The 18,721-nt window shown below is 36.0% G+C and overlaps 1 protein-coding gene across 27 annotated transcripts in view; it reads right to left on the reverse strand.

Annotated features, from left to right (window-relative positions):
* The window catches only part of GlcAT-P (Glucuronyltransferase P), a 245,434-nt gene that overhangs the window by 188,268 nt on the left and 38,445 nt on the right, over nt 1–18,721 (reverse strand). The window contains exon 1 of one of the 27 annotated variants that reach the window (XM_067786417.1): nt 10,553–10,573. The exons of the other annotated variants lie outside the window; for them this stretch is intronic. The gene's annotated coding sequence lies outside the window, so the exon portion shown is untranslated. Of the gene's footprint in view, nt 1–10,552; nt 10,574–18,721 lie in introns of those variants that run through there. 27 annotated transcript variants of the gene reach the window in all.

Here is an 18,721-nt window from a genome sequence, read left to right on the forward strand (position 1 = left end):
TACCTCTGCTTCCATAGGCGGGTTCCGATAGAAACACTTTCTTGGCCGGAGCATCATCTTTCATTCGCATAACATGGCCTAGCCAGCGCAGCCGCTGCGTTTTGATTCGCTGAACTATGTTGATGTCTGCGTATAGCTCGTACAGCTCATCATTAAATCTTCTTCGGTACTCGCCATCGCCAACGCATAGAGGTCCATAAACCTTTCGAAGAACTTTTCTCTCGAACACTCCCAAAGCCGCTTCATCTGCTGTTGTGCCCGCTTGCAGCCGCACCTAGAGGTGTACAGACGCTGCCGATGAGATCTCCTCCTGCTATCCCTTAAACCGATTATGTCAGAGTGGCCTAGCCAGGTTGTCGCCTTCTCACATTACCTCACCGCTAAACGGATGTTTAGCGGCTACGCAGAGGATACTTGGCCGCAAGCGACCGGCAGTAGTGAGCTGCTTGAACCGCATGCAAAAGAATCGCTCTGGCCATTCCCAGGTGAATGGCGGTCAGAAGCTTTCCCCACTTTCGTGGACTTCTACACACGGCCCACCCTCCACCCCACCCTGTCGGTGACTTGCGCAGTGGGTAAAAAAGGCTAAAGGTTGAATGTTGCATATATTTGCCTGGACACCTTTAATTTTTTTCATTGAAGTGTTGGTTTTTTATATTTTTGAATAATTTTCAAATTTGCTTTTATTTTTTTTTTTTTGATTGCCAACTTTAACATTTTGTCGCACTCTTTAAAGGATATTACTCTCAATTGACCAGTAACACTCTTTTTACAAGTTTTTACTGGGAAAGTAAATGAAAAAATCTATTGAATTTTCATAGAAAAGAACCATAAGCATGACCATAACCATAACCATAACCAAAACCAAACCATAACCATAAACATAACCAAAGCCATAACCATAATCATAATCAAAACCATAACCATAAACAGAACCAAGACCATTACCATTACCATTACCATAATCATTATCAAAACCATAACCATAAACATAACCAAGACCATTACCATTACCATAACCAAAACCATAACCATAACCATAACCATAACCACAACCTTAACCATAACCCTTACCCTAAATATAACCATAAACGGAGCTATAAACTTAACCATAACCTTAGCCACGACAGTGGACCACAATGGTCAGAATACTCGTAACAACAATTGTAAAAATAATCCTTACCCTATGCGTAACCATAATTGCAAAGACAGCCGTATCCGTAATAATTGCCATAAACAAGAAAATTGTAAGCCCTAATAACTCCGCCAGCAGATGCCACGCAAGGTAGGTCGAGAAATTATTCAGAGCCCTCACCGTGGTAGGGCTTAACGCTTCAAAGGCCGCCTGACAATCTGAGTAGATGTAAAATTTCAAAGCAGCGGCGGATATATCCCAACCGCCCTGTCTCCACCCTGAAGACGCTGCAGTGATGATGTCAAGTGCTCTCCACCATTTATGTACAAGCCCGACCATCTCGGGAACGATTTAATATGACCACATTGAACTTTCTAGGCCATTTAACTTTCATCGCAGCTTTCTTTCAATAAAAATCCCAAGGTAACTAAACCCTTCATTCGCCTCCAGCGTTACTCCCCCAATAAAGGCTATTCTACATTCGATATTGTATCTCCTTATAAACAAAATGAGCTGCGTTTTACTAGGATTGACATCCAGGTAACACTGTAAAACGTCATCAAAGACTTCCAGCCCCTTCCCTCGAACTCCAGAAAAAGATCTTTCATTAGCTCGGCCCAAAGCAGGAGGCGTACCCCTTCTCACCTTTCTCTGAACCGTCAATACCCCCACTCAGTCGCTGTTTTTCTGCCACTCAGCAATTCGCTGATGAATTCTACCGGATTCACACCAAATGTTGAGAGAGCCTTTTGGATTGCCACTGGGCGGATATTGTTGATGGCTCTTTTATATAAATAATTCTTTGCTCTCGAGGGATACCTCTATTAGTTAGACCACCGAGTGAAGAGCTGTATTTGTAGACCTGCCCTCACAATAGGCGTGTTGAGATGCCGAAAATCGCTCTCGAGAAAAAATCTACTCTTAACATAAAAATAAGGATTCGTTTTTAAAACGAGAATAGGCTGAATAGTGTTAAGTTTTTGGGAGGGACCTTGAAACCTTTTCCGAGCCATTGGACGGAAGGTGACTGTGCCACTATTTTTTAAAGCTTTGAAGCATAGCCCAGCCGCAGACATTTTGCGTAAATGGAAATCAGCCAGTTGCAAGAAGAGGCCAAAGATCTCCAAACCAAATAATTGCCCACTTTTTAACGCAGGACTTTATTTAAGTCGCTTGGGCCTTTAGATTCTCTATATTGGTCTCAACGCTGCTCTACTCAATCCCCATTTGCGTCATCAAGCCGGTTTGTTGCGCATTAATTCGGTACAGTTGCTTGACATTTGTTAAAGCATGGGTAGATTCATGTACTCTTGCACGACGCAAATGGAACCCCGTTAGATCAACATCAACTTATTGGCGTAGGCTTCTTACTCTTTCGTGTTGTTTCCCACCCATTTTAAGCTGTTGTATTTTTTCTTTCCATATCTTTCTGTTTCCATCTTTTTATTTCTTTAATGCCCTTCCTCCACTTATGCGGTTGTTGCTGCGCTTTATTTTCTTGCTTATTATGTTCTCAATTAATTGAAGTGGGATTTTTACAGTCCCTTTTCCTTAATAACGTTTCGTGTTGCGACTTTTTATATTATTATAATCCTTCTTTGCGCCTCCTTTTACTATCATCATTAAACGAATTCCGTGAATTACTCGACTGTCAACTGAGTCTTATTGTTCCTTCAATAGACTTCAATAGGTACAGCAACAACTTCTGGTGCCACGCTATAATGACGCATATCCTCGACTGTAATGTTAGATAGAAAATGTGTGTCCAAAAACAATACCTGCCTTAGAGATTTGCGTACATACATATGTATGTAATGCATTCCTTAAGAAACTGCTATGTCGCCTAAGTATTTGCCTTGGGTGTGGGTTGCCGTAAGCCATATCAAGTCAACCTACGTTGAGTACGCACTTCACATAGTTTGCCCTTTTGCCTTTATTTCCACGGCATCCATTTTTTACTACTTTTATGACAAAAGCAAATTCCTTTGTCAAAGATGTCTACAACCGCCTTGCAAATATTTGTTAAGTCCCTGCCATATTTATGTAGCGACTATATATATGTAGCTCTATCTATACATAGCTCCAACTCCCGCAAAGGCCTAGTTGATACGTATGTAAGACTATATGTACCTACATGAAAATAAATCCCGTCTGTTGCTTTCTACTCACATCAGCTGCTTCTACGTTTTTTTAAATCTCTTTGTAATTTCAATTCTCTTTTGTTTACTTCCTTCTGCTTGCTTGGTAGACATGTGCCTGACAGTCTGCCGTTGTTGTAGTCCTAGCGTTTTTAGTACACGCACTCCTTTCATGCAGCAAATGAAATGTGACGCTCGTGCTTTGACAAGCTATATTAGCCGGTAGACAAGCCTAATTGCTCCATCAACAAACCTATTCAAATGAGAACTCTCAAATTTTCAAAGAAATTTATTTACTCTCAATACTGCAGTCTCATTTATGCGCAGCTCCTTCCTCAACATTTATGGATTTTGTTCTAAAAATGTGTGCTGCCCCGGCAAAGCAGATGTCTTTTAATTAGTTGTACAGTGTTCCACTTTTACAGCGTTTCAACATAACGGTATTGTACAGCATAACGGTGCTATGCAACAGATTCTCCGAACTCTCATATGTTTTACGTGGGAGAGCTTGAACTGAAATGTGGACACATAACTAGGGTGTCAGCAACCAGCTGATATTTTTCTTGGATGTTTCCCATGTTGCGGTCACCGTGGTGTGATGTTAGCGTGCTCCGCCTACTACACCATAAGCCCCGGGTTCAAACCCCGGACAGCCGGCAAAGCAACATCAAAATTTTAGAAATAAGTTTTTTCAATTAGAAGAAAATTTTTCTAAGCGGGGTGGCCCACTCGGCAGTGTTTGGCAAGCGCTCCGGGGGTATTTCTGCCATGAAAAGCTCTCAGTGAAAACTCATCGGAGTCGGCATGAAACATGTAGGTCCCGCCCGGCCAATTTGTAGGGAAAATCAAGAGGAGCACGACGCAAATTGGAAGAGAAGCTCGGCCTTATGTGTCTTCGGAGGTTATCGCGCCTTACATTTATTTTATTTATGTTACCCATATTCTAATTACAGCATAAACATGGAAATTGGAAAAGAGGTTAAACCAGTTTGGGTTAGTGCTAATCTCACTTATCTTATAATGGTTAGGAATCAGTTTGAACATGAAATAAAATCTCAGATCTAAGAAAACCTTATGAGCAATCTATAATCTTTTGATAAATTTTCGATAACAAACTTATAACTTGTCCATAACTCATGGAATACATTTGCTATCGATAGCAGATCAACAACTTTTTAATCGGTAGCAGATCAATAACTTTCTTATCGATAGCAAATCAATAACACTGCGATAACAATCGATAACTCATTGAAAACGAAGCTATAAAAACCCTTTCCTTTCTAGGTTTTCCTTCGCTTTCCTTTCATATCATTTCCTTTCTTTACTTTTCTTTCCTTTCTTTTTCTTTTCCATTCTCCGTCTTAAATCTTCATAGATTCCTGGTCTTCCCAAGGCTCGTTTGCTTGCTCTTTTGTTTTCTTTGTTCAGCATTCTTTTTCCTCACAGAAAATTCAACATGACGGTCCCCTTACTCCGCTAATTTCTCGCTTAAAGATCCCCAACAGGTCTCTATTTTGATCCCAACACTTGTTGCAGCCTACGACTTTTGCTAGTATAAAAATATTCGTCACTTCTAGTATTTTGCTCCAACATGATGGCTTTTCGTTGCCTGTTGGCCCCTTCAAGAAGCAGGTTCTGTTATATTGTTTGGATTTTTATAAATATTTGATAAGTTGTTATTGAAACTTTTCCGGTGAGGGTTGCTATTTACATATCCGTAGAATTTGGTAGGGTTTGAATGGGCTTCAACCTACTCTATCATGCTGAAGTTGACGCATGACCGATCAAGGACTTAGGACCCTCCAATAAACCCTTCTTATATCATGCACAGAGTCCGACATACCCCATTTAGGAACTTGTAGTTCTGTGTGGAGTATATGACAAAATAGGGAATATAAAAACGGACGAAACTTGTCACCTTTTCCATCCTTTCTCATTGCTTTGAATCCTGAACTCTTTTACTGGTACCTTCTTTAGCCTAGACCAGCGAAATTCTTCCCAACTCTGCAATCGGGTTCAGATGCTGCAGACAGAGCAGGACATTTTCCGACTTCACCTCACATAAGATCAAAGGTATGGATTATGCTTTTAGTATCATGTCAATGATACCACTCGGTCCACTTTGTTGATATTTGAAGTAACTCTCTTCAGCCATGTGAAGTTGGCAATACTATAGCTCGCTATCAACTTAATTCGCTTGGACGACAACACTGAATAACCGGATGGAAGGGTTTTTCTTTGATTCATACCACAATATCCTGATCCATATCAAGAAACTCCTTTTTTACAGATCTCAATGTCCAATTTCCAACGTCATTGGTTCTCTCAAGGAAAACTCGAGTCTCCGCGTTTATGTTTCTCATTATCACTGTTCCCCTCACCTCTGACCTTCGTTCTCCAAGATCTTGTGACTTGTGAACCTATTTCTTTGCTACAATTTTCTGAGTGATTCGTTTCAAATTAATTTAAGCGCACCTTGTTTCAATATCGCATTCTCCTAGAACTGCGTTGTTTTTTTTTTGCCGACACGCTCCCAAATCATGGCTTGTTGATTTAATTGCTATCGTGCGTATAACACATGCCAGATGTTGTTTTATTTGAACAGTAGTTTCTCCATATCAATATTAGCGAAATTTGTTTAACTGTTTTTAATCAACAAAAATTTCTTTTGTTTATTATACCTTTCATGAAAATTAATGGGTTTCTTAAGTTTGATCCGAATTTCGAAAGTTATAAATAAGTAGTTATAATAGGGGATTTAGCAGACCGAAATGAACAGCAAAAGGAGCTGAGTTGATTTAGCCATGTCCGTCTGGTTGTCTTTCCGTCTCTCTTCCTGTTTGAACGGAAATTAGTCCCTAAATTTTTGAGATAACTTAATTAAACTTAGTAAGTGGGTTTACTTTGATGTGCTATTAATCATTTGTTGGAATTGACCTGATCGGACCACTATAGCAAATATCTCTCATACAACCTATTTTTTGGCCAGCATATAAACCAGGCATGCTTAACCAACGAAACGATATCATTTCGTTACGATAATCAACGTTAATAAACGAAACGAAGTCATTTCGTTTCGTTTATTAACGTTAAGATCGTCAAATTAACGAAATGATTTCGTTTCGTTTTCTGCCATATCAAAACGAAATCAAATCGTTTATGTTGATTATTAATTTCAAACTATGCTGGCAAAGCTGATTGATGGCGGAGTCATTAAAGGTGAAAACATTATCCAAGCTGATTGCAACTTTTATCATGAATTTTGACAGTACGAACATTTCTCAGAGTATTTTTGACATTACCACCAACGAATTACACAAACAAATTACATAGAGTTTGTGTGTGTATGTGCGGTCGTTGTTGCCACCTTACAGCTTTACCATGGCTATAGCATTGCCAGCACAATTCAAACATAAAGTATCACGTTTTCGTTAACGTTTTTAACGTTAACGAAAGCTTTTCGTTTCGGTTAAAAACGAGATACAATTTATCTTGATAATTTCTTTATCGATAATATTTGGAAGTGTTTCAACGGAAACGGTGGAAATTTTTTGATAAACGATTAGCTTAACGTTAAGGTGCATCCCTGTTATGTGGAGCTAAGGGCCACACTCGTCACTGCATAATGGATTGACGGAAGATCAAATTTTGAAGGGAATGGAGCTGTAACGTATATTCTTGAACCATTTTAGGACTACTTTGTGACTTTTTAACACGCTTTTATTAGCTTGGCCTGTATGTAACGGAATCTTTGAGCTTAATTTTCTCCGGTTTCTAGAAGTCTGATTAATTTGAAACTTTGCATACGTATCAAGGACCGATGACAATGCATTAATGTGATGGTGTGGTGACATAAGGTCAACGGCCATAAGGTCAATTGGCCTTATTACCACTTTGAATGGCCATAAGTTTATTGAAACTTTGCACACATATCAAGGCTCGATGACAATGCATTAATGTGATGGTGTGGTGACATAAGGTCAACGGCCATAAGGTCAATTGGCCTTATTGCCACTTTGAATGGCCATAAGTTTGATTGAAACTTTGCGCACGTATCAAGGGTCGATGACAATGCATTAATGTGATGGCGTGGTGACATAAGGTCAACGGCCATAAGGCCAATTGGCCTTATTACCACTTTGAATGGCCATAAGTTTGATTGAAACTTTGCACACGTATCAAGGGTCGATAACAATGCATTAATGTGATGGTGTGGTGACATAAGGTCAACGGCCATAAGGCCAATTGGCCTTATTACCACTTTGAATGGCCATAGGTTTGATTGAAACTTTGCACACGTATCAAGGCTCGATGACAGTGCAATAATGTGATGGCGGGGTGACATAAGGTTAACGGACATAAGGTCAATTGAACTTATGACCACCCCAAATGGCCATAGATTTGAAACCTTCCACATAATGCGAAAAACGCATTCCTTTATTAATGATAGAAGTGGATGCATGGCATATATACGAAAGAGCATACTGGAGCCCTTTTTTAACACGCTTTTATTAGCTTGGCCTGTATCTATGTAACGGAATATTTGAGCTTAATTTTCACCGGTTTATAGAAGTCTGATTAATTTGAAACTTTGCATACGTATCAAGGACCGATGACAATGCATTAATGTGATGTTGTGGTGACATAAGGTCAACGACCATAAGGTCAATTGGCCTTATTACCACTTTGAATGGCCATAAGTTTGATTGAAACTTTGCACACGTATCACGGCTCGATGGCAATGCATTATTGTGATGGTGTGGTGACATAATGTCAACGGCCATAAGGTCAATTGGCCTTATTACCACTTTGAATGGCCATAGGTTTGATCTGCCGACCCTTGGCAATTTCGGCGAAAGACCGCGTCCAGCCTCCCTGCGTCTTGGCCCTTTTCGGTGCCGTGGGGTTGGATTCATCCATGGACCGTGGCGTTTCGAGGTTTCATCACTCTCGACTAAAACTTTTAAAATTACTTGAACTAAAAAATTAAAAATAAATAATAGTTAAAAAAAACTAAAAAAACACGCTTTATAGCAAACCGAACTAAAAAATGTAAAATAAATTTCAATTGAAAAGAGTTTATATAACAGTAGTAGAAGGTTAAACAATCGTTTATAGTTAATCACCTCAAAATAAAATTATAATAAAATTTAAGTTATTAACAGAATAATTTAATTCACAGTAAAAAGCGTGGGGTGCTTGATATTGAATGTTACAATCATTCTATTGGCAACTATCTGAGAGGAAAGATATGAAATGTAGTCAAATGCACCCCACGCTTTTTACTCTGAATTAAATTATTCTGTTAATAACTTAAATTGGATTATAATTTTATTTTGAGGTGATTAACTATAAACGATTGTTTGACCTTCTACTACTGTTATATAAACTCTTTTTAATTGAAATTTATTTTCTATTTTTTTGTTCGGTTTGCAATAAAAGCGTGGTTTTTTAGTTTTTTTAAACTATTATTTATTTGTGAACATATCGGAATGAATTCAGCAATACTTCGGGATTATTTGAAGGATAATTTGGGAAATATTTCGATGCAATTGCGTGGCAATTTTTTGAGTACTTCTGGATAATATTGGGAATCATTCAGTATTCATAAAGAATAGTTTAGGACCAAATTGGGAACATTTAAAAATCACTTTGGGTTTATTTTAGTCTCGAAATTATGAAACATTTTTCTCGAAATGATACGTAAAATAATACTGAAGTTATCCTTAAATTGTTCTACGTTGATCCCGAAATTGTCTCGAAATGATTCCAGAATAGATACCAAAGTGGTCCTATAAGTCCTAAAATGGTTTTAAAATAGTCCCGACACTATTTTGGAATTGTTCCGAAAATAGTCCCGAAAAAGTTTCGACATGAATAAAGAAACAATCGCAAAGTGGTCCTTTAAGTCTTAAAATAGCTTCAGAATAGTCCCGAAGTGATCCATACATGGTTCAAATTTGGTTTCGAAATAGTCTCGAAATATATCCAAAAACAATCCCGAAGTGATACTGAAACAATCCTGAATCTGCCCCGAAATGAGTTCGAAATTCTTTCGAAAATTTCCAAAAGTCTTCCCGAAATGATAACTTAAATAGTCCCGAAGTGATCCTTAAAGACTTCAAATTTGGTCTCGAAATAGTATCGAAATAAATCCGAAAATAAACCCGAAGTGATACTGAAACTATCCTGAAACTGTTCCGAAATGAGTTCAAAATAGTTTCCAAAATTTCCAAAAGTCTTTTCGTAATGATACCTCAAATAGTACCGAAGTCATTTTAAAATTGCTCCAAATTGGTTACGAAATAGTGGCAAAATAAATACAGAAACAATCCCAAAGTGGTTTATAAGCCCTAAAGTGGTCCCGAAACTGTGTCGAAACTATTCTAAAAGTAATCCGAAACAATCCCGAAATAATTCCGAAATTATTTTAAAGTGATCGCAAAATTGTCCAAAATTGGTTCAGCGGTAGTCACGATATTATTAAGAAAATAATTCCGAAGTGATACTGAAATTATCCTGTTACTGTCTTGAAATAAATTCCAAATAGTTTCGAAATTATCAAGAAGTTTTCCCCAAATGCCACCTTATCATTAATCCTGGAGTGATCCCAAAATTGTTTCAAATTTGTTCCGAAATAGCCGCGAAATTATTTCAGAAACCACCCTAAAGTCCTGATAAAGTTTCGAAATAGTCCTAAAACTATTCTAAAGTAACCCCGAAGTGATTCTTAAATTGTTGCAAATTGTGTGCGAAGATGTCTTGAAATAATTTCGAAAATATTCCTGAAGTGATCCCAAAATTGTTCAAAATTCGTTGCGAAATAATCTCGAAATTATTCCTAAAACACTCCCAAAGTAATACTAAAATAATCTTGTAACTGTTTCGAAATAAATAGTAACAAAATTATCCATAAGTGGTCACAAAATTATACTTAAAATAATAATAAATGATATGCTCCTAAAATTTTTCAAAATTGGTTCCGTCTCGGAATAAATCCGAAAATAATTCAGTCGCGTCCTTCCTTTTTGCTTTTTAACTAAGGGCCATATTTTGAAGAAATTTCCGCACGATTATACACAGAGAGCAATGCGCTTTTGCGTATGCAGATTTTAATAATTGAGCGTTTATGGATCATCGATACATTTTTTACATCCACCTTAAAAGACCATAAAAGGTGTGGTTTGCTTGTATACTTGGTATCTGGGACGATTTTCATATTCGTACAAGTGCTTAAGTATTAAATGCTTTCCTCATGGAAAATAATATAATTTCTTACCTTTGTAATCAAAATTTTGGTAAAAGTTCCAAATAAATTTAAGACAACATTTTCACTTTTTGTTAGGTATAGCGAAATTTAAGTTTTAAGTTTAAGAAGCACTCATCTTCAATTCCTTCTTATTTGCACAGTATCTGAATATATTTTTAAGCATTTTAAATATACAAATTTACCTTATATCAATCAAAAAAAAAAACTTAAATCAAAAAAAAATGCAACTGAAATATTTTAATAATTATTTCGCGCTCTAGAACTCAATTTGGCGTGTTATTTCTTCTAAGAGTCATTAAAAACAAGTTTATCATATTAATATAAAGCTACTTTGAACTTATGCGAATGAATTTCGAAAAAAATATTTACTATTTTGTTTTTATTTTCTAATATATTAAATATTGATTTTCTGTTATAGCTAGTCAACCAAACAACGTCTGCGTGGGATGTTGGTCTGTTGCATACCTATGATGTTTTTTTTAGCTATAATCAATTTGAACAGCTGACTAGGCTTCTTAAGCCAATATTGTGGTGTTTATTTGCATGTAATTGTATGCCGTCGTTGGGTAATAAAAAAATGTATGAATTCAAATATGTTTACTCTGTGAATTTCTCGTGATAGAAAATAAAATTTCTTTTGTTAAAGTTACAAGACCTTTATACACTTGCGAGCATGAAAATAGCAGTTCAATTATTAGCAAATTTCATTAATTATATTATTTTTTAGTTTGCGATATTTTAAGGAAAATATTGCATGGATTGTATAGTTTAAACTTTGTCAAGCATTCTCAATAACGTAATCGAAAAAGTTCGAAATTAAATTTTTTTGTGTATGCAGTTTTGCAGCCGAACTAATTTTAATCTAACAAAATAAATCTATAAATCAATCAAAATGCGCATGTATTTTTAACAATTTTTTTTCTGAAGCGTGTTTCAGTTTTTCTCCCGAAAAAATTGTTAAAAATTAAAACGAGTTTTGAGAGACTTATGACTTTATTATATTAAAAAAAAACAACAATTATAAAAATCAAAACTTGAAAATTTCATGCGCACTACTCGAATTTTCGAAATTTTTCGCTAGTGGTTTTGAGTTCGGTATGCATTCTTCGGGTTACAAAATTGCAGACTCAACATTATTCTTACAACTCTAAATAAAAAATTAATTCAATTATGCAGACTATTCGAATTTTCGAAACTTCTCGAAAGCTGTTTTAAAATTTTCTTACATAGTTTCGCTACAATATTGCATACCTCACAAAATTCTTAAAACTCTTAATACAAAACTCGACGCTTTCATGCAGTTTTTTGATATTTTTTTTTTTTGTTTTGAAGTTTCAAGTTTTCTCAAAAATGTTTTTGAATTAGTTTGCAACCAAACTGAATTTTCAACAAAATTCTAAAAATTCGAAATAAAAAACATTCGAGTTTTACAAATTTTGCGAAAGCGGTTTTGAGATTAGCTTGCATTTTTTTAGCAAGAAAACTGCATATCCAAAATATCTTTAAAATTTTTAATTAAAAATTCGAAATTATCATGCAGACTTCTCGAATTTTCGGAATATTTGGAAAACTTTTTTGAGATTGGTTTGCCTGATTTCAGCTACAAAACTGCATGCTCAACTAAATTTTTTAAAATCTAAATAAAAAATTCGAAATTGTCATGCAGAAATTTTTTGAAAATAGTTTTGAGATGGGTATGTATAGTTTCAGCAATAGACTGCATACTTAACAAAATTTTAAAAATCTAAATAAAAAATTCAAAGTTTCCATGCAGACTTTTTGAATTTTTGGAATTTTTCGAAAACATGTTTAATATTGGTTTGCATAGTTTAGGCAATAGACTGCATGCTCAACAAAATGCTTAAAAATCTAAATAAAAAATTTGAAACTATAATGCATTTTTGAAATAAAATAATTAAAAAAATTCGAAATTATCATGCAGACTTCTCGAATTTTCGGAATTTTTCGAAAACATTTTTGAGATTGGTTTGCATAGTTTGAGGCAATAGACTGCATGCTCAACAAATTTTTTAAAAATCTAAATAAAAAATTCGAAATTATAATGCAGACTTCCCGAATTTTCGGAATTTTTCGAAAATATTTTTGAGATTAGTTTGCATAGTTTGGGCAATAGGCAGCATGCTTAACAAGATTTTTAAAAATCTAAATAAAAAATTCGAAATTATCATGCAGACTTCTCAAATTTTCGGAATTTTTCGAAAACATTTTTGAGATTGGTTTGCAGAGTTTGGTCTACAAAACTGAATACTGACAAAAATGCTTAAAACTAAGAAAAAATCGAAGTTTTCATGCAGAATTCTCATTGCAGGATTTTCAAAATTTTTCGAAAATGGTTCCGCAGTTTCACAAATTATTTCATTTTAGCATGGCAACTAGGCCAAAAACCTATTTGCTCCTCAAAAAAGAGACCACGTTTTACTTTTATGTAAAAACAACGTTAAGATGTAGCCAGTTACGAGCGAGGCGACGATCAAGTGCAGATGTTTTCGGCGTTTATGCAGTATGGCGATGAAACGGGTAAGTTTCTATTTACTTGTATTGCAGATGTGGTCACTGTTTGTGTAAGGAAGGAGGTCTTGGACCTTGTTTCTTTGGGGTACATGAGTGATGTGAATGGGTTCTGAGTAGCGAGAAGTCTCTGAAGTTTCTGTTGGACAATAATTTGTCTCATGTTTCGGTTGCGCAGAAACCTCTACCTACACCGCCGCCGATTGGTGGCTCTGCAGGGCTGCTTGTCTGGGTTATACATTTTTTTAAGCGAACCTGGATGTTGTTATTAATGCACAACTTCGAGATTCTTTCAAGATTTCCTGCCGCTGGTTGGCCATCATTCACATTAATTTCATTTAACGGGGCTTGGTAACGCAAATTTGGAACTTGGTCAAAATTTCATTCATTCCAAGGACCGTAGGTAGAGTATCATTCTAAGGATTTCAGTTGAATCAGTCTCACGTCCTTTCTCCAAAAACACGCCGAAGTGTCTTTTCGATCTGTACATATGAGAGCTTATTGTTACCGCCGGCATCGTAGCATACGTTTTTGTATGGGTAGGTCAACGGAAACTGTTCCTGTGCAAACCACGTGCCACTCTGCACTTTCGTCTAGATATAGTGAGCAGGTGAGCCTAGTCTTTATAAGTATGTACGGGTGAACCTTTTTTCAATGATTCTGCTGGTGAAGGGATTGAGAAGTTTTATCCGAGTATGAAGTACTCAACCAGTTCGATGTGTAAACAAATAAACGTACATGGAGAACACTTCAATAACAAACCGATAACTCGCTTTCGATAATCAATAGATAACTTTTCGATTGCAAATTGATAACATGCCGAATAAATCGAGAGTAAACAAGTAAGGAAGGCTAAGTTCGGGTGTAACCGAACATTACATATTCAGTTGAGAGCTCTGGAGACAAAGTAAGGGAAAATCACCATGTTGTAAAAAGAACTTAGGGTAACCCTGGAATGTGTTTGTATGACATGTGTATCAAATGGAAGGTATCAAAGAGTATTTTAAGAGGAAGTGGGCCATAGTTCTATAGATGGACGCCATTTAGGGATATCGCCATAAAGGTGGACCAGGCCTGACTCTAGAATTTGTTTGTACGATATGGGTATCAAAAGAAAGGTGTTAATGAGTTTTTTTAAAAAGGAGTGGGCCTTAGTTCTATAGGTGGACGCCTTTTCGAGATATCGCCATAAAGGTGGACCAGGGGTGACTCTAGAATTTGTTTGTACGATATGGGTATCAAATGAAAGGTGTTAATGAGTATTTTAAAAAAGGAGTGGGCCTTAGTTCTATATGTGGACGCCTTTTCGAGATATCGCCATAAACGTGGACCAGGGGTGACTCTAGAATTTGTTTGTACTATATGGGTATCAAATGAAAGGTGTTAGTGAGTATTTTAAAAGAGCGTGGGCCTTAGTTCTATAGGTGGATGCCTTTTAGAGATATCGCCATAAACGTGGACCAAGGGTGACTCTAGAATTTGTTTGTACGATATGGGTATCAATTGAAAGGTGTTAATGAGTATTTTAAAAGGGCGTGGGCCTTAGTTCTTAAGGTGGAAGCCTTTTCGAAATATCGCCATAAAGGTGGACCAGGGGCGACTCTAGAATTTGTTTGTACGATATGGGTATCAAATGAAAGGTGTTAATGAGTATTTTAAATAGGAGTAGGCCTTAGTTCTATATGTGGACGCCTTTTCGAGATATCGCCATAAACGTGGACCAGGGGTGACTCTAGAATTTGTTTTACTATATGGGTATCAAATGAAAGGTGTTAGTGAGTATTTTAAAAGAGCGTGGGCCTTAGTTCTATAGGTGGATGCCTTTTCGAGATATCGCCATAAACGTGGACCAAGGGTGACTCTAGAATTTGTTTGTACGATATGGGTATCAATTGAAAGGTGTTAATGAGTATTTTAAAAGGGCGTGTGCCTTAGTTCTTAAGGTGGAAGCCTTTTCGAAATATCGCCATAAAGGTGGACCAGGGGCGACTCTAGAATTTGTTTGTACGATATGGGTATCAAATGAAAGGTGTTAATGAGTATTTTAAATAGGAGTGGGCCGTAGTTCTATATGTGGACGCATTTTCGAGATATCGCCATAAAGGTGGACCAGGGGTGACTCTAGAATTTGTTTGTACGATATGGGTATCAAATGAAAGGTGTTAATGAGTATTTTAAAAAAGGAGTGGGCCTTAGTTCTATATGTGGACGCCTTTTCGAGATATCGCCATAAACGTGGACCAAGGGTGACTCTAGAATTTGTTTGTACGATATGGGTATCAATTGAAAGGTGTTAATGAGTATTTTAAAAGGGCGTGGGCCTTAGTTCTTAAGGTGGAAGCCTTTTCGAAATATCGCCATAAAGGTGGACCAGGGGCGACTCTAGAATTTGTTTGTACGATATGGGTATCAAATGAAAGGTGTTAATGAGTATTTTAAATAGGAGTGGGCCGTAGTTCTATATGTGAAGGCTTTTTCGAGATATCGACCAAAATGTGGACCAGGGTGATCCAGAACATCATCTGTCGGGTACCGTTAATTTATTTATATATGTAATACCACGAACAGTATTCCTTCCAAGATTCCAAGGGCTTTTGATTTCGCCCTGCAAAACTTTTCATTTTCTTCTACTTAATATTGTAGGTGTCACACCCATTTTACCAAGTTTTTTTCTAAAGTTATATTTTGCGTCAATAGACCAATACAATTACCATGTTTCATCAATTTTTTCGTATATGGTATATAATTATGGAATTTTTTTTCATTTTTCGTAATTTTCGATTTCGAAAAAGTGGGCGTGGTCATAGTCGGATTTCGGCCATTGTTTACACCAATACAAAGTGAGTTCAGATAAGTACGTCAACTGAGTTTAGTAAAGATATATCGATTTTTGCTCAAGTTATCGTGTTAACGGCCGAGAGGAAGGACAGACGGTCGACTGTGTATAAAAACTGGGCGTGGCTTCAACCGGTTTCGCCCTTTTTCACAGAAAACAGTTACCGTCCTAGAATCTAAACCTCTACCAAATTTCACAAGGATTGGTAAATTTTTGTTCGAGTTATGGCATTAAAAGTATCCTAGACAAATTAAATGAAAAAGGGCGGAGCCACGCCCATTTTGAAATTTTCTTTTATTTTTGTATTTTGTTGCACCATATCATTACTGGAGTTGAATGTTGACTTAATTTACTTATATACTGTGAAGATATTAACTTTTCTTTTAAAATTTGAATTAAAAAAAATTTTTTAAAAAAGGGGGCGTGGTCGTTCTCCAATTTTGCTAATTTTTATTAAACAGGCATATAGTAATAAGTGTAACGTTCCTGCCAAATTTCATCATGATATCTTCAACGACTGCCAAATTACAGCTTGCAAAACTTCTAAATTACCTTCTTTTAAAAGTGGGCGGTGCCACGCCCATTGTCCAAAATTTTACTAGTTTTCTATTCTGCGTCATAAGTTCAGGAATTATCGTACTTTTTCGATTTTTCGAAATTTTCGATATCGAAAAAGTGGGCGTGGTTATTGTCCGATATCGTTCATTTTAAATAGCGATCTGAGATGAGTGCCCAGGAACCTACATACCAAATTTCATCAAGATACCTCAAAATTTACTCAAGTTATCGTGTTAACGGACAGACGGACGGACGGACGGACGGACATGGCTCAATCGAATTTTTTTTCAATACTGATGATTTTGATATATGGAAATCTATATCTATCTCGACTCCTTTATACCTGTACAACCAACCGTTATCCAATCAAAGTTAATATACTCTGTGAGCTCTGCTCAACTGAGAATAAAAATCGGAAACGATCCGAAAAGAAACCGATAACATTTCAATCTAAAATAACTTTCGAAAATATGTCGAAAAACATGCCATAAATAGTTTGATAACTTTTCGAAAGCTAATAAACACATTTTCGATAATTTTTCAACCACAAACCGATACATTTCCGATAAAATTTCAATAGTTTTCGATAACAAACCAATAATTCATAGTGTTTCCATACTGTAAAAACAAAAATGCGCACTATCAAAAAGTACTCGATAACAGCAGAAAGAAGCGATAACTCGATTTATCGATCTTCGCATTAAAACTGATGCAGTTTATATCTACACACTAGCAAATCTGTGTTAATTGCAATGCAATTTTTTTTTATTTTTTTAATGTGTTTCCCTCGATTTGAGCTTCTGTAAGTCCTTCCCTGAGGTTCACGCTTTCTTAATTGAAAACAATATTTACTGAAGATGTAATGACATCGATCAAACAGTTGGCCCTGTGACCCGTAACAAAAACAGTCCACATTATTTCAATATTCTTGCAGGCATAGAGGAGGAAATGTATACAGTGATGAAAATATTGAAATTTGTTGTAGGTGGTCTGCTGTTCATATTCAAAAAGAAATGTTTATAAATAAACTGAATCATGTGGACTTAGTGAAAGTGAAAGAACGAGTAATTTACAAAAAACAAAATGCATGAACCAAGTGTCTTTTAAAGATACACTGAAAGAAATGGTGCTAGTAAAATCAACAAATCGGTTCTTTTGTTCTTGACTTAACGGAGATTCGGTGAAATTGATCGAATTACGGTTAATTCGACCGAGTTCTTTGTCAAACAAACAAATTGGTTTAGTCATTTCAACAGAAGAGAAATTGTCGCTCTTAAATTAACAAAATTCTGTAAAATTGACAGATTCCTGGTCAATCTAACTGATTTTTCTGTTAACACAACTGATATCACTGGTCATTTCAACAGCGATCAACAGTCAATACATGAGCAAATTTCAAAAAGAGTTTTACGCTCACTGCGCTCTCTACTTTGTACTTACGACGATGGTGCCACTTGTTTAAAAAAAATACCAAATTAATAAAACAATCAAATCGAAAAAACACACAAAATGGGAAAAGAACAAAAAACTAGTTTTTCAGTTATCAATACAAAACGAAAAACCCTTTCTTGAATTTACTGTGCAAAAAATTATGAGATACCGGGTCACCTATTTATCGGGTACAATTTTGCAACTTCTCCTCCAAGCGAAATTCAAAATTGCGCCCTCTTATTGCAAAAGTTTTGCTTAAACGAACAGGATTTTTCCAAAGTTAGTAACAATTTGTTCAAGTTTTTACGAATTTTCACTCACGCGAACGCAATTTAATAAGATAATAAAAAACATCCGTTTTTAATATTGATGTTTCCGACAACACAAAAGTTTGAGTAGTTTTGGAATCGTTTCAACTTAAAGTGTTACGAAAATTAAACTTGCCGAATTACATGTAAAGTTACTCCAGTGGTGAATTACCTTCTAGCGATTTGATTCTTTACTTTTCTATAACTTACAATTTCTCTATTTAAAATGTTATGTCAAACATTTATACAAGTTTTCTTCGAAACAATCAAGTGTGGCAACTACATGCGAGAGAAGAAATTGAGAATGAGCTGAGCTGCAACCGAAAGAATTGAGAATCAGTTTTGTGACTACTATTTTCATTTCTATTTGCAAAGCGAAGTTCAAAACTATAAATTAAATAAATTATAAAATATAAATTTTGGTGAAAGTGCGTTTAATAAAACAAAATAATAAAGTGTATAATGTTTAATGTGTGCCAGTATATTTGATGTAAGCCCAATTGACGTTCGGTTAGT

This window comes from Eurosta solidaginis, chromosome 5, assembly GCF_040869045.1.
Source record: "Eurosta solidaginis isolate ZX-2024a chromosome 5, ASM4086904v1, whole genome shotgun sequence".
NCBI classification, from domain to species: domain Eukaryota; kingdom Metazoa; phylum Arthropoda; class Insecta; order Diptera; family Tephritidae; genus Eurosta; species Eurosta solidaginis.